A 15,374-nucleotide genomic window follows, 5' to 3' on the forward strand; every position below is an offset into this window, starting at 1 on the left:
AAAAGAGAGTTGCAGCACAGTTTATTGCTCATTTACCTGCCACCGCATTGTAATCGTTTGGATGTTTTTTAATGATTATTTCAATATTTTCTTTTTCCCAAACAATCATAAATTTTGAGCAACTGCCTATTTTGTTTTGTTTTGTTTTGTTTTTTTTTTTTCTTAAGACACACCCTAAAATCATGAACTTAGAACACACCATGAAAATTCAAAACGAAAAACAACAATTAGAGCACCTTAAATTGGATGTATCATTTAATCACTCGCGGCCGTTAAATATTTCAAAAACATATTCGAAAAACCTAAACCTTTGCATCAAATGTCTCTTTTGAAGTACAACAACTTCCTAAATTTAGTCCGAGGGTTGTCCAAAACAGTTGCCAAATAATTATTCACGTCACGACTTTCATCCACCGCAACGATGATAAGGGTGTAAATCTTTCCACCCTCCACTAATTTGGTCTCTCCTACAAGGACTTCACCAAACTTGAGAGACGCGCCATCCTTCTTGTTGTGTTCATCCACGGCAAACTTCCCAATATCAACCACCGTAGGGTCGGTCACATCAGGAATTCTCTTCCAAAGGCCGTCTGACGCAACAAAGGGGCTGCCGATGAAGAGGACTAGGAGAATTGGGGTGAAGAGGTTAGGCATTTTGATATGATGCATGGTTCATGTAAGTAAAAGGAGTGGATGGTTTATATAAGGGCGTCAGGACTTAGGAGTATATAACATTTGTTGACTATTCGTATTAATTATAGTTATTACACACCAAGATATCATAGTATTAAATGCTTATTTCTTCCAAACATTTATTGGATGTTAGTTATAGTTATTATCTCTATGGATTAAAAGCATTCTCATCCAACTCTTATTTTATTTGAGGAATGTTTTTATAATTTAAAGAGTAATTTAGGGTGCTGTGAGTAAATAGTGGCGTTTAATATTTGAAAAACTATAGTTTTTTTTAATATATTTTGAAAGAGGCCGTGAGTGAAAGAAAGTGAAATGGTAATGACAAATGTATAAAAAAGTATTATTTAATTGAAAATGAGAGAGTAAATATAGTGTGTTTTATTGTAATTTTGAATTTAGGGATAGAGAATAGGACGGGATTGCTCTAATAGCAATTAATACTATTTGACTATAAATATATAAAACTAATTAATTTTCTAAATAGCTATATTCACATCACATATTCACGTTATTATTAATCAGTTATTTTCTAAATAGCTATTTTCTAAATAGCACACAAATACGAGATTGAACAACTTGTTCGACTCTTTTTATTATTAATCAACTAAAGCCACAAATTATAATGCCCTTAACCATCAATTTATACTCAAACTTTAACTTGCTCATCAAATCTCCTAATTAGACTCAACCAAGGAAACCATATAAATTAATAAAAATAATAAAATCTTATTCCTAATTAAATATAAAAACTCAATAGATAATTCACTAAAATTTATTTATAATCCAGTTAATTTTTATCCCATGGTCACCCAACGCATCGGAGGATTTGCAAAAGAAGAGGCCTATGAGAATAGAAGAGGTTATGCATTTTGTAAGAATGCATGATGCATGTGAGTGAAGAGAGTTAGTTGTTTATATAAGGACATCAAGTGTATATAACATGTGAAATCAACACTATTTTCCATATGTTTTAAATTTATTTTAAACTAGTATTGGAGCCCGGGTTTTGTGGCGGGCTCGTAGGTAGGAGCTGGCGAAGATACATTTGTTACCTAGTATCTCTCGATGGATTGATATAGACCATGTATTTAGTTTTCCAAATGACCAATAGTATAAGAAAACCCTATAGTGTTTAGTTTTTCGGTTTTAGAAAACAAGTTATATTCGTCTTTACACATGGGTTTGATTTGTTTATGTATAATTTACGGTTATACGTTAGCGCTTGAGATGTTTAAACCGAAAAGAAAATGACTCAAAATAATGAAATTGAACCCAAATAATGATTTTAAATTTTTTTCCAATAACAAATATTATAAGTAAGTTTGGTTCATCTGTTCGGTTCCGGAACATGGCTGTCAATGCATGGCCAATAATAGGTATTAGTTTGGACTAGTTGTTTCAGTTTTGTCCTGTCATCTATTTCGCTTTTTATCGAACGACTGACGAATAAAGTCTAGCTACCCGGGGCAAACATATGGTAAAAGGCGACTCCATACGTTCATGGTCGCTGACAGCGCTAGGTAGCTCAAGCCTACCATCTCCTATTTAACAGAAAACCAGTCACCTGAAGGCCCACTGCAGTAAAACCCGGTTTGAATCGAATTCAAATTTGAGACCTTGCAGCATTCATCATAAACTTTAATTTCCACTCAGGGGCGAAGCATACTTAGGGCCGGGGTGACTCCGCCCCCCTGTTTTTTACGCGGTAGTGTAAATTTACTCGTTTTCGCCCGAAATTTGTTATACGTAGTGTAAATTTAGCCGTTTTCGATCGAAAATTTTAGCTCGCCCCTCCCCCCATTTGTAATTTTTTAAATACATTTTAAGTCCCCGTCCCCCGCGCATCTTCGTCCAAACTTCGCAACTGTTTCCACTCTCATAATAGTTGAGCTAAAGATCATTAACTATTTATAAATATTATGCATTATAAAACTTTTAACATAAAATAAAATTTATTAAATAGTACTTTATTTATGGGTGGTGATTTTTAAGTTGTATTTAACACTTTGAGAAACCAGTTCAAAAGTCCACATTATTAATTAAACCACTTATTTCATAAGTTATTATACAAAGGGGAACAAAAATAAGAATGATAATAAGGATTTGTAGCCATAGAAAAAAAACCTCAAAAAAATAAAAATAAATCATAACTCAAAATTTTATAAGAAACGAAAAAAGTATAAACACAAAAATGTTTCCACCGTACTTCTCGTTCTCGTAAAAAAACAATGGTAAGTGAAAAAAGTCGTTGTGTCTTTTTGTTTATCATTGTGTTTTGTGTTTATTTTCGTTATTAACTGCGTCTGTTTTCCTTGACATTGTGTCTTTTTTTCTTTCTGTTGTGTTATATTACTCAACATTGTGTTATATTTTGCGATCTATTGTGTCTTTTTTTAGTTATAATTGTGTCTTTTGTTCGTTTTCGTTATTGTGTCTTTGATCTCGGCATTGTGTCTTTTCGTCAATTTTTATTTTATTTTGAACGGGAATGATGACAGAAACATTTTAATTTTTAATATTTTTCGTTTTTTATTTATATTTTATGATTTTTTATTATTTTTTTAAATTTAATTTTAAGGATTTTTTGTATGGTCACAAATATTTCTCACACTTCTCATTTTTATCCCTCTTTATATTTTAACTTTATTCTTATTTCATATCCACTTTTGATTATTTTTCCCCAAACAATCATGAAATTTTGAGCAACTGTCTTTTTGTTTTCTTTTTCTTACGACACACCCTAAAATTATGAACTTAAAACACACCATGAAAATTGAAAATTCAAAACGAAAATGGACATGTATCATTTAATCACTAGCGGACGTTACATGTTTCAAAAACATGATTAAAAAAAATCTAAACCTTTGCATCAAATGAGTCCGTTGAAGGACACCAACTTCCTAAGTTTAGCCCAAGGTTGGTCCCAAATAAGTGCTACATAATTATTCTCGGTGCTTCCATCCGCCGCAGTGATGGTCAGGATGTAATTCGTTCCAGCGACTACTTGGGTCTCTCCTTTAACGACTTTACTAAACTTGAGAGACGCACTGTCCTCCTTGTTGTGTTCGTCCACGACAAACTTCCCGTTAGCAACCACCGTAGGGTCAGTCACATCGGGAATTGGCTTCCAACTGCCGCCTAACGCGACAGAGGGTTTGCAGATGAAGAGGACTATGAGAATTGTGATGAGAAGGCTAGGCATTTTGGTATGATTCACGGTTCATGTGAGTAAAAGGTGTGGGTGGTTTATATAAGGACTATAGGAGTATATAACATTTGTTGAATATTTATTATAGTTACACACCAAGATATCATAGTATTAAATGCTTATTATATATATGTATATGTATATATAGAAAATGGTTCAAATAAAAAGAAGTTGTTTTCTAGAAATGGTAAGAATCAATAGAATTTTGACATTTGGCATTAGGACCTATGGTGAAAGAATAATTCTAGGAAACTATGTCGGTTATAATGGTGAAAGAGTAATTCTAGGAAACTATGACGGTTTTTAGTAATTTTAAATCTCAACCATTGATTGATATGATCCAATGGCTATGATTTATTCTTAGTCTTCCTAGGAAACTAATTATTTTTAGGATAACTCTCCCATATATATATATATATATATATATATATATATTAAAAGGGAGATTTCATCCCCTCACATATCTACTATTCATTTTACTATTTAATATTTTAATATTTTATTTATTATTATTACTACAAAATCATTAACCATAATTCAATAAATAACAATAATGGTTTATATTTTCTTTATTTTTTTCAACTAACTAAAATATTTAACAAACAATATTTTTAAACACAAAATTTGGGCAAGTGTGGACTTTACATGTTTTATTTGCTGGTTAAACGATTTTCTTAAACTTTGCTTTTCATATTTTATATAGTTCGTCTTTACAATAACCGAAACTTTTTTCATGATTTAAAATATCCAATCGTCGCATGGTTTTATATCCGTGTCAATGTTTGATGCCTCGCCTTTTAAATTATTTTTATTGGCTTACTAATATATGTTTACGAATTTGTGTTGGTTCTTTTGATATATAAAGAGACACAGTGATTTTTTTCCTCAACATTGTTTTTTTAGAACGAGAAGATGGTGAATACATTTTTGTGATTTTTACTTTTTCCGTTTTCTTTTAAAATTCTGAGTTATGATTTTTTAGGGGTTTAATTTTTGGTTACAAATCCATCTCATTATTTTTGTTTTTGTCTCTCTTTATAGAATAACTTGACCCTTGAAATATATTCTTAAACGAAAAGTAGGAGAGAAAAGAAATGAGACGAAAACCTGAGTTTAATGAGAAGGAAAGGAAAATCAAGGAATTTACATATTTCATGTGTTCCCGAGTTGAAAGGTAAAGAAAAAAAAAGTTATAGTTTTACTATTATACCCTTTAAGTAAAACTAAAATAAAATTAGTTTTGAGGGTAATTTAGTAATTGATAAGATTTTCTCTCATAATCTCTTCAATTTGGAAGGATGATAATATACTCAAATTTTCTATCATTTTCCCTCATTTCCACTCACCTTCCCTTATTAAAAAATCTCTGAAACATGAATTTTTGTTATTTTCCTCTCTTTTCCTTCCCCTTTCATTGTTAAACGAGACTCGAGAACACAGTGTAAGATAAACATCCGCAACACGTGTTTGGCAATCAATAAAGCAAAAAATTATATTGACCAATATATATAAATTAAAAAGCCTTTTAAATAAGTCACTTTAATGTGTACGTTTGGATATGGTCTTTAGTATAAAGTGAAAAGAAAAAAAATGGAGGGTCTGGGTATTGCTTTTTTGTTTGTTTTTATTAATAGTTAATAATAAAACCAAACCAAATTAAACATCAAAACTTAACTCATGTATAAAAGTGGGTTTTTTTTACCACTCGATCCAAGTGACATAATTTTTTAAGAAAATCATAAAAACAGACTCAAAAATAAGTTCTTTCATGTCACATTTATCACTAGCTTAAAATATTGTTTTTCTGGTCTTACAAATAACCCATCAAATTAATCATAAAAATAATAGCCTCGGTAACAACTTTCTTTGTGTTTGTCATACCAATCGAATTGAACCAATTTGCAAATCAATTGGTTTCTTAATCATAGGAGTTGGGCTAAGCAACAATCGAACACCAAGTGGAGAAAGCAACTCTACACTCTCCAAACACATGATTCACTAACTCGATGTTTAAGTTACAAAAAGGAACACATAATAAATCGAACATTCAAACCTTCGTTACAAATGTTCTTCCTGGTAGGAAGTCTATTAAGTAGTATCTATACCATTTTATTTATTTTTCTAGGAACCCAGTTGTTTCATAGGTTGGCCTATTCCCTTCTGATAGAGGTTAAACGAGTCCACTTGGCTAATCTTGTTTATCTTAATGAGCTGAATATGTTGAGATTGAGTTTGACTCGTAAATAGATCGAGGCCGCTTATTTGCTTCTTAAGAAAATGCCTTTTATTACACACACACAAACAAATAATATAAACGCCAAACAAGCAAGCTTGCACAAAGCCATTGGAGCCAATTTCGAACGGTTTTTTTCAACAACCCTAATGGGAACGAAAGATGTGTTATAAAAGTTTCATAGGTTTTACTAAATAAAAATAAGTATATATACATATAATTTGCTAGTGTTTTATTCTAAATGTGGCAAATGCTAAGATGTGTAACGCTCGATTTTTTTGCTAGTACAACTAACATACAAATTTAAAAGGTTAATTTTCCAGGTTCGCATTTGAACTGGTTCTCACAAAAAATCGACAATCCATAACAACACTCATCCAAAAAGTTTACAACGATCACAATCCTCAAAGTTAGAGATCGAAAACCGATATTACGGACTATAACCCATTAAGCTACAATAAATAGAAGCCAATTAAGCTTAGACAACATTATTGCCCATAAAACCTGTTAATAATGAGAATTGAATATGTTAATATTTTTTATATAAAACACACAAAAAGATTAAAATTTGTGTTGAAATGTTATATTTGTTTGGAGGGTAAGTTTAAGGGCAACCAATTAGCCATACAAAATCTAAAGATCCATTACAGTTGTGTATTGGGCCTTATTTTCAACTCGGATATGCATACATGTATTGGGTCTTAGTAAAAACCATAAAATGTGATAGAGTGTGTTAGGGATGAACCTTTTTCGGTACTGGTAACGATTAGTACTGGTATCGATTCGGTACCAAGGTTTAAGTTTTCGGTACTGGTACGATACAAGTATTTTCCGAATTTTGCATGAAATATCGGTACCTAACCGATACCGAACCTAACATTACAATACCGGTGCCAATACAAAAATTTGCGATTTTTGGTAGCGGTACGGTACCGATCTCATCTCTAGGTGTTTTGGTGATTTATTGCTAAGTTACCACTATTCGTAGTAACGTGTGGGTATTGAGTTCACTAACAAGTCGGCTTAACTTGAAAACTTTTAACAAGCCGAAATTGGATCTTGGACTCGAGTTTGCTAGGAAAAAGATCGATCCAACTCACTGCTTATCAAACCAACACGTTTAAAAGACTTGCCAAACTTCATATCAAATAGCGTTGGTCTGGTTAAAATAACATACATAAACTTATCAGAGTGAGGTTACGGAACTCTTCAAATTTAAGGTGTGTGGTGACCTGACACACAAGCAAGCCACCGTTAAAAAAAAACTAAATAACGAGTTAGTTATGACTTAAAAAGCATATTGGATTTATGTATTTCAATTAGATTTTGGTATTTTCTTTTCCCAAACAATAATCAAGTAATTGGACATGAAAACAGCAATCCAAACAGTTATATAAAACATGATCTCTCTTTATTTAATTATAATAACATTCCGGCCACCAGAAAGTATCACCGGAAACATTACACATTACAAGATCATAAAAAAAACAGTCTAATCAGTGCCTTTGAATGACACCAATTGCCTAAACTTCTGCCACGGTACATCCCAAACAAGTGCCACGTAATCATTCTCCGCGCTTCCGTCCGCCGCAGTGATCGTCAGGTTGTAATTCATTCCCGCGACCACTTGACTCTCTCCTTTAATAATTTTCCCAAACTTAAGAGACGCGTGGTTCTCTTTGTTGTGCTGAGTCACCGCAAACTTCCCGATGTCAACCACCTGAGAGTCATTGACATCGGGAATTGGTGCCCATCCGCCCTTAGGTGTCCCCTCGCCCAGTGCGGCGGATGGGTTAAAGAAGTAGAGGAGTAAGAGGAATGTGATGAGGAGGTTATGGTTATGCATTTTGGAAGGATGATTGAAAGGTGTCGGTGGTTTGTTGTGTTGATATAGAGAAATGAATGTTAACAATGTCATGTGAATTTAATGCACACTGTTGTACTTGCCTTCCGGATTTGTTTTTACTTATGACTTATAAGGACGTGTGTGTCGTGTCAGGCTCGTAAAACTCACGTTTAAGATTTGCGTGTTATGTTGGGTCGGTAGTAGTATCCATCATCTAAGTATTTTTTTCAATTTTTTCTAAAAGAATTGATGGTTTCTTATAAAAAAAATCGCAACTTAAAATATTTTATTAGTGAACTGATTGTAACAATTTCAAACTTGGAACTATTTTATAGAGTATCTTTTTTCTAAACACAATAGGGGGCACGGACCCGTTTAGTTATGTTATAACCCATGACCCAGTTTCCATGCTAAAACAATGACCCGAGTTCTCCTCATATACATCCATCTTTATATGACACCAAGACTTTGTAAAATTAATAAAAATAAATTATAGTGTGCTACAAGTCTGTAACATCCCGAAATTTCTAAGTAATATTTAATATATTATTTTGTCGGGTGAAATAAACGAGTTAGTGGAACGATAATAATAATAGCAAAATATGAAGACTTAGTAGGATAATTAGATGGGTTTGGATATGGACCAAAAGGAAATATGGGCCTTCGGTCCATGGGCTTGAGGGAGTATAAATACCCCCTTAAACCCCAATCCTTTCCATTCCATCCATTTATCCATATCTCTACACACACCCAAAACACACACACCACATACACCGCCGGCGGCCGAGGAGAGGAACGAACAAGATCCGAGAGAGGGTGAGCGATTAGTTGTGATTAAACAAGTTAAACGAGATCCAAACAAGCTCAAAAAGGTATGATTCTTGATCTTTGAAGTTTAAAGATCCAAGCTTTATAGTGTATAAACGACCGAAAACGGTTGGGGAACGTAGTGGGTGATGTTGAACCATAACAAGGGTGTTAAAATCGCCAAAATGCTTGATAGAAACCAAACAGCGGCTGGACTGGGCAACTTCGCCGCGAACTGGGCAACTTCGCCTTCAAAGCGATAACTTCGCCTTCAAAGCGATAACTTCGCCTGAGGCCAAGTTCGCCTAATTGATAACTTCACTTACGGCCAAGTTCGCCTAACTGGTAACTTCGCCTGAGGCCAAGTTCGCCTAATTGATAACTTCGCTTACGGCCAAGTTCGCCTAACTGATAACTTCGCCTAAAGCTAAGTCGCCTGATGACAACTTCGCCTAAAGCTAAGTTCGCCTGATGACAACTTCGCCTAAAGCTAAGTTCGCCTTATGACAACTTCGCCTAAAGCTAAGTTCGCCTGATGACAACTTCGCCTAAAGCCAAGTTCGCCTAAGGTTTAACTTCGCCTAAAGTCAAGTTCGATTAGAAAATAGATTAAAAACGATAAGTAAAAGTAAGCTAATACTAGGCCACCAGATTAAATCAGGCGAGTATTGATACGTGTAACTTATACAGTCAGCCGAGCTCAGTTAAAGAAGGGATTTACAACTATCGGAGGAAGAAGCAGAGTTCAGGTGAGTTTCTAGCCCCATTTCCTTGTTATGTTTTCGGGGCTGTGTGCATACTCGATGTGAAGTGTGAATACACTTACCTTAAGTGGTAAGTGTATGCTATAGATGTTATACGAGGTATATATTTTATAATGCTTGTCGGTACGTGAACGATCTTCGGATATTGCACGTATCGCCAAGGATAACACACTTTATATCAATACAATATTTACATAATAAGCAAGTCACATCATAGAATACATACACACTAACAACCACTTGACAATCACTATCCTTGGCGATACGTGCAATATCCGAAGAACGTTCACGTACCGACAAGCGTTACATAATAGCTACTTGTATAACATCTATACACTTACCACTTAAGGTAAGTGTATTCACACTTTCACATCTAACCTGCTTACCTTACCACTTAGCCTCTTATTTACACCTACCACCTTGCCACTTTGCCACTTTAATAACGTATAACGTTATGCCACTTTGCCACTTTGCCACTTTAATAACGTATAACGTTATGCCACTTTGCCACTTTAATAACGTAAAACGTTATGCCACTTTGCCACTTTAATAACGTATAACGTTATGCCACTTTGCCACTTTAATAACGTATAACGTTATGCCACTTTGCCACTGCCACTTTAATGACGTAGTCACGTATAGGCTTACCCTACCACGTACTATCATCATGTCACTAACACTCTTATTACACTCTTGCCACTTCTAACACGCTCTACCTCTACTTGTCTACAACATGCTTCATATCATTTACATAATAAGCAAGTCACATCATAGCATTCATACCCACGTAATAACGATGGCACGTACAGGCTTTCCCTATCACGCGCTCACGTTATGCCACTAACACCCTTAGACTCTTGCCACTTCTAACACACTCTACCTCTGCCTGCCTATATCACACTTCATATCATTTACATAATAAGCAAGTCACATCATAGCATTCATACCCACGTAATAACGATGGCACGTACAGGCTTTCCCTATCACGCGCTCACGTTATGCCACTAACACCCTTAGACTCTTGCCACTTCTAACACACTCTTCATATCAGTTCAGTATTTACGTAATGAACAAGTCACATCATAACATTCATACACGCTATCAACCACTTGGAATTTACTATCCTTGGCGATACGTGCAATATCCGAAGATCGTTCACGTACCGACAAGCATTATAAAATATATACCTCGTATAACATCTATAGCATACACTTACCACTTAAGGTAAGTGTATTCACACTTCACATCGAGTATGCACACAGCCCCGAAAACATAACAAGGAAATGGGGCTAGAAACTCACCTGAACTCTGCTTCTTCCTCCGATAGTTGTAAATCCCTTCTTTAACTGAGCTCGGCTGACTGTATAAGTTACACGTATCAATACTCGCCTGATTTAATCTGGTGGCCTAGTATTAGCTTACTTTTACTTATCGTTTTTAATCTATTTTCTAATCGAACTTGACTTTAGGCGAAGTTAAACCTTAGGCGAACTTGGCTTTAGGCGAAGTTGTCATCAGGCGAACTTAGCTTTAGGCGAAGTTGTCATAAGGCGAACTTAGCTTTAGGCGAAGTTGTCATCAGGCGAACTTAGCTTTAGGCGAAGTTGTCATCAGGCGACTTAGCTTTAGGCGAAGTTATCAGTTAGGCGAACTTGGCCGTAAGCGAAGTTATCAATTAGGCGAACTTGGCCTCAGGCGAAGTTACCAGTTAGGCGAACTTGGCCGTAAGTGAAGTTATCAATTAGGCGAACTTGGCCTCAGGCGAAGTTATCGCTTTGAAGGCGAAGTTATCGCTTTGAAGGCGAAGTTGCCCAGTTCGCGGCGAAGTTGCCCAGTCCAGCCGCTGTTTGGTTTCTATCAAGCATTTTGGCGATTTTAACACCCTTGTTATGGTTCAACATCACCCACTACGTTCCCCAACCGTTTTCGGTCGTTTATACACTATAAAGCTTGGATCTTTAAACTTCAAAGATCAAGAATCATACCTTTTTGAGCTTGTTTGGATCTCGTTTAACTTGTTTAATCACAACTAATCGCTCACCCTCTCTCGGATCTTGTTCGTTCCTCTCCTCGGCCGCCGGCGGTGTATGTGGTGTGTGTGTTTTGGGTGTGTGTAGAGATATGGATAAATGGATGGAATGGAAAGGATTGGGGTTTAAGGGGGTATTTATACTCCCTCAAGCCCATGGACCGAAGGCCCATATTTCCTTTTGGTCCATATCCAAACCCATCTAATTATCCTACTAAGTCTTCATATTTTGCTATTATTATTATCGTTCCACTAACTCGTTTATTTCACCCGACAAAATAATATATTAAATATTACTTAGAAATTTCGGGATGTTACAAAGTCTCAAACCCAGGATCTCATGTTTCAAACTAAAAAAAATGCTTACCAACTCCACTTAAATGGTAATTGTGTTGGATTTCTTAACTTATAAATAATATATTGTTAATTCACCTAGGGGGGGTGGTCCGTGATGGCCACCCCATCACAAGTGATGGGCTCACGAACACCGCCGCCACCCCTTTCATCACCCGTGATGAGGGAGTTTGCATGATGGTCATCACGTTGTGAAGATCAAGAATGTTACCGTTGGGGGGGGGGGGGGTTTAAATAATAAAAAAACTGTTTAACCTATATAAATAACTCAAATTCATCTTCAAATCCAACTCAAATCTTTTACTACAAACAACATTCTAACATCACACCAATGGAGGGTTCTAGGAAACGTGGCTCGGGTTCAAAGAAAACCCAAACCCAACCAAAGGTTCGACAAAATCTAGGCGAGCCGACGAGATTTCAGTTACAAGATGAACCTGACACAACCCAACCATTCCAACAACAACCTTATCATCCACAACCTTTTCAACCGTCCCAAAACCAACATTTTCAACCGTTCCAAAACCAACATTTTCAATCGCAATCTTTTCAACCGTATCAAAACCAACCTTTTATTCCACCTTTTTCCACCCAAAATTATCCAAATAATGCTTTTCAAATGTTTCAATCTCAACTGTCTCAAATGTATGTCGATTCCCTAGACGATAACGATGTTATACATCAATTTGCACGTGCTTTTCGTGAAGAAGAAGACTACCCGCGGAGGAGGATGTCACCGTCGCGAAGAAACCTTGGTTGCCCGCGGAGAATGTCGCCTTAACCAAGGCTTATTTACATAGCTCCGAAACAAAATAACACTCAAACCAACAAAAAAAACAAAGAAATGTTATGGAGACGTCTTATGGCACATTTCGATAAACTTCCCGGGTCAACCGAACGAAACATGGATTCAATGACTTCCAAGTGGAGAGATTTGACTCGAAAAATGTCAAAATTTAATGCTTACTACATCCAATTGGTAACTATTTTTTAAAATTTATTAGTTTATTTTGTTTATAATTTATTACTTTATTTTTACAATTTGATATATGTATTTTTCTAAATGTCTTGTAGGCCCGAAATCCACAAAGCGGAGCGAACGAGACGACTATCATAAAGGACGCCTTGCGCGATTATGTCAAGGTTTTCCAATATAATTTTTTCCCCACTTGGAAGCGTGGGAGGTTGCGAGACATCACCCGAAGTGGGAACCGATTCCCTTGGTCGAAAGGACCGACGGCTCAATGGAAGAAAAGATCTTCTTCAAAAAGATCAAAAACCTCCGAGTCCGGGAACTACACAGCGTCTACCGACGGCTTGTCAAGCAACATGCCAAACATGAACTTAAACGAGAAACCTGGAGATGATCCCGACGAAGACACGCCCACACCCACACGCCGCAGCACAAGAAAAGTGGGGAATCGTCAAGATTAGGAAAGGAAGCGGTGACCGAAGACTTCAACGAACACGCTAAGTTGACGGAAATGGCCGAGGCGAAGAATCAAAAGAAACTAGCTCTTGATTCAAAATTAACATTTCTAGCTTTACTAGATGTGTTGGAATCAGCTTTGTTTGTCAGTACATCACCTAAATTAGTTTAACTAACTGATTTTTACATCAATTAAAAAACCCAGCTTTAAATTCCATTAGAAGCTCAGTTTCATAATAACACACTAGCCCAGTTTTTTTTAAATGGGGCCTTAATACATAATAGGCCTAAAGCCCTACCTTTAAAATGCTGACCACGAGCCGGGCCTGTTTTTTTGGGTCAATATGGATATTTTTTAGAATTGGAATGGGTTATGATGAATCAAAATAATTTTTCAAGGAGGTCAAGATGGATTGGTGGAAATGCTAGTGACTTTTGGTTATGGGTTAGAATGGGATTGTTTATGGGTTAGAATGAACTAAAACAAGCTCCATCCAATTTTATTTTAAACAAAACCCACGAAACCGTATAGAAACCGAGAAAGAGAAACCGAAATCATTGAAACCGAAAAAGATACCGAAACCGACCGAAATGAAAAAAAAACAAAATCGAACCTAAAAGACCCTCGAAAAAATCGTGAATTGATACAAAACCGATTTTTTTAATGAATGGGGATGACGGGAGAAATATTTTAGTTTTTTTACGTTTTGTGTTTTTTATTTATATTTGAGTTATTATTTTTTTATTATTTTTTTTGAGAGGTTTTTGAAACCCTTTGTATTTTAATCTTCACTTGGGTCAAGATGGGTTAACTTTACCCATCTTGACCCATACCCATCTAACATTCTATTTTAAAAATCCATCCTAACCCATACCTATCCTAACTCATACCCATTCCAATTTCTAACTCATCACCCAAATCCAACCCAACTCACTCTGTCACCTCTAGTTAACCATGATCAAGTTAACATGTTAATATTCATCTAACCATAGTCATACTAACATTGGTATACTTTGTCAAACATAGTCATAGTTGGTCAAATATGAGTATATGACCATTCCAAAGAGTTAGTTAAGCATAGCCATATATTTTTATATACATAGTTAAATTTGGTCACTCGTGTTCATAGTTCGTTACACATATAGTCGTATACTTAGACCAAACATAATCATAATCAATCAGATATAAATAATAAGTATACGTAATAAAATGTTGACGTACAATATCCATCAAAACACACTAACCCTTCGTTCAACACAATCAAAACTACTCATATTTATTTACTTATTTTTTTTCAAAACATAATCCCTTGAAATTATTTTGTTAACCCATATAAGCCAAGATATTATAATAAACGTCAAAACAGTACTACTTTTGTACTTTAGGTTTCAATTACCAAACATGTCAATTATCAAGTTGTTATGCACATATTAATGATCATTTACAACATTTAAATACCTAAAATATAATTATGCTCCATATATAGTTTATTGCTTAAAATTCAAGTAATGTTTATTATAGAATAAATTTTGTGTCGGTTAAAAAAATTACCTTTTATTAAAGAAGTCTCCATGTTTTCTTTTTATTTATTATTATTTTTTATGAACGTTTTATTATATAAATGCTAACACTTTAATTTCTTCTATCAAACTAGAGACTTGAATCGGGGAACCACCCACTATGCACCAAAGCATTGGTTAACGTATGGTTCACATTGTCAACAATTTAAGTAATTTTTTTAACAATATATAACTCGTTACTTTAATACTATAGGCAAGAATAATTTTACCACCCAATAAACTTGTATTGATAGAAGGTGTGAAATAAGGGAAACAAATCATTACAAGAAATATATAATCCAATAATAGGAGATTATGCAATATCTCAAATATTTTATGGGAGATCACGAATAATTACCATGGTAAAAAAGTACTTTCTATACAATAGTATATATATACGCTTGTGTATGCCAGTTTATGTATCCAAAACATTAGAACGACTCGTGAA

At 35.0% G+C, this 15,374-nt stretch overlaps 3 pseudogenes; all 3 read right to left on the reverse strand.

The window, feature by feature from the left end:
- Positions 1-315: 315 nt before the first annotated feature.
- Positions 316-654, reverse strand: LOC143600934 (cysteine proteinase inhibitor 5 pseudogene; annotated as a pseudogene).
- Positions 655-3,565: 2,911 nt separating this feature from the next.
- On the reverse strand, positions 3,566-3,898 carry LOC143600936 (cysteine proteinase inhibitor 5 pseudogene; annotated as a pseudogene).
- Positions 3,899-7,629: 3,731 nt separating this feature from the next.
- On the reverse strand, positions 7,630-7,983 carry LOC143600937 (cysteine proteinase inhibitor A pseudogene; annotated as a pseudogene).
- Positions 7,984-15,374: the final 7,391 nt, after the last annotated feature.

This window comes from Bidens hawaiensis, unplaced genomic scaffold (genome assembly GCF_021521415.1).
Source record: "Bidens hawaiensis isolate Kalapana, Puna unplaced genomic scaffold, B.hawaiensis_p1.1 tig00055085_1, whole genome shotgun sequence".
Taxonomy (NCBI): Eukaryota; Viridiplantae; Streptophyta; class Magnoliopsida; order Asterales; family Asteraceae; genus Bidens; species Bidens hawaiensis.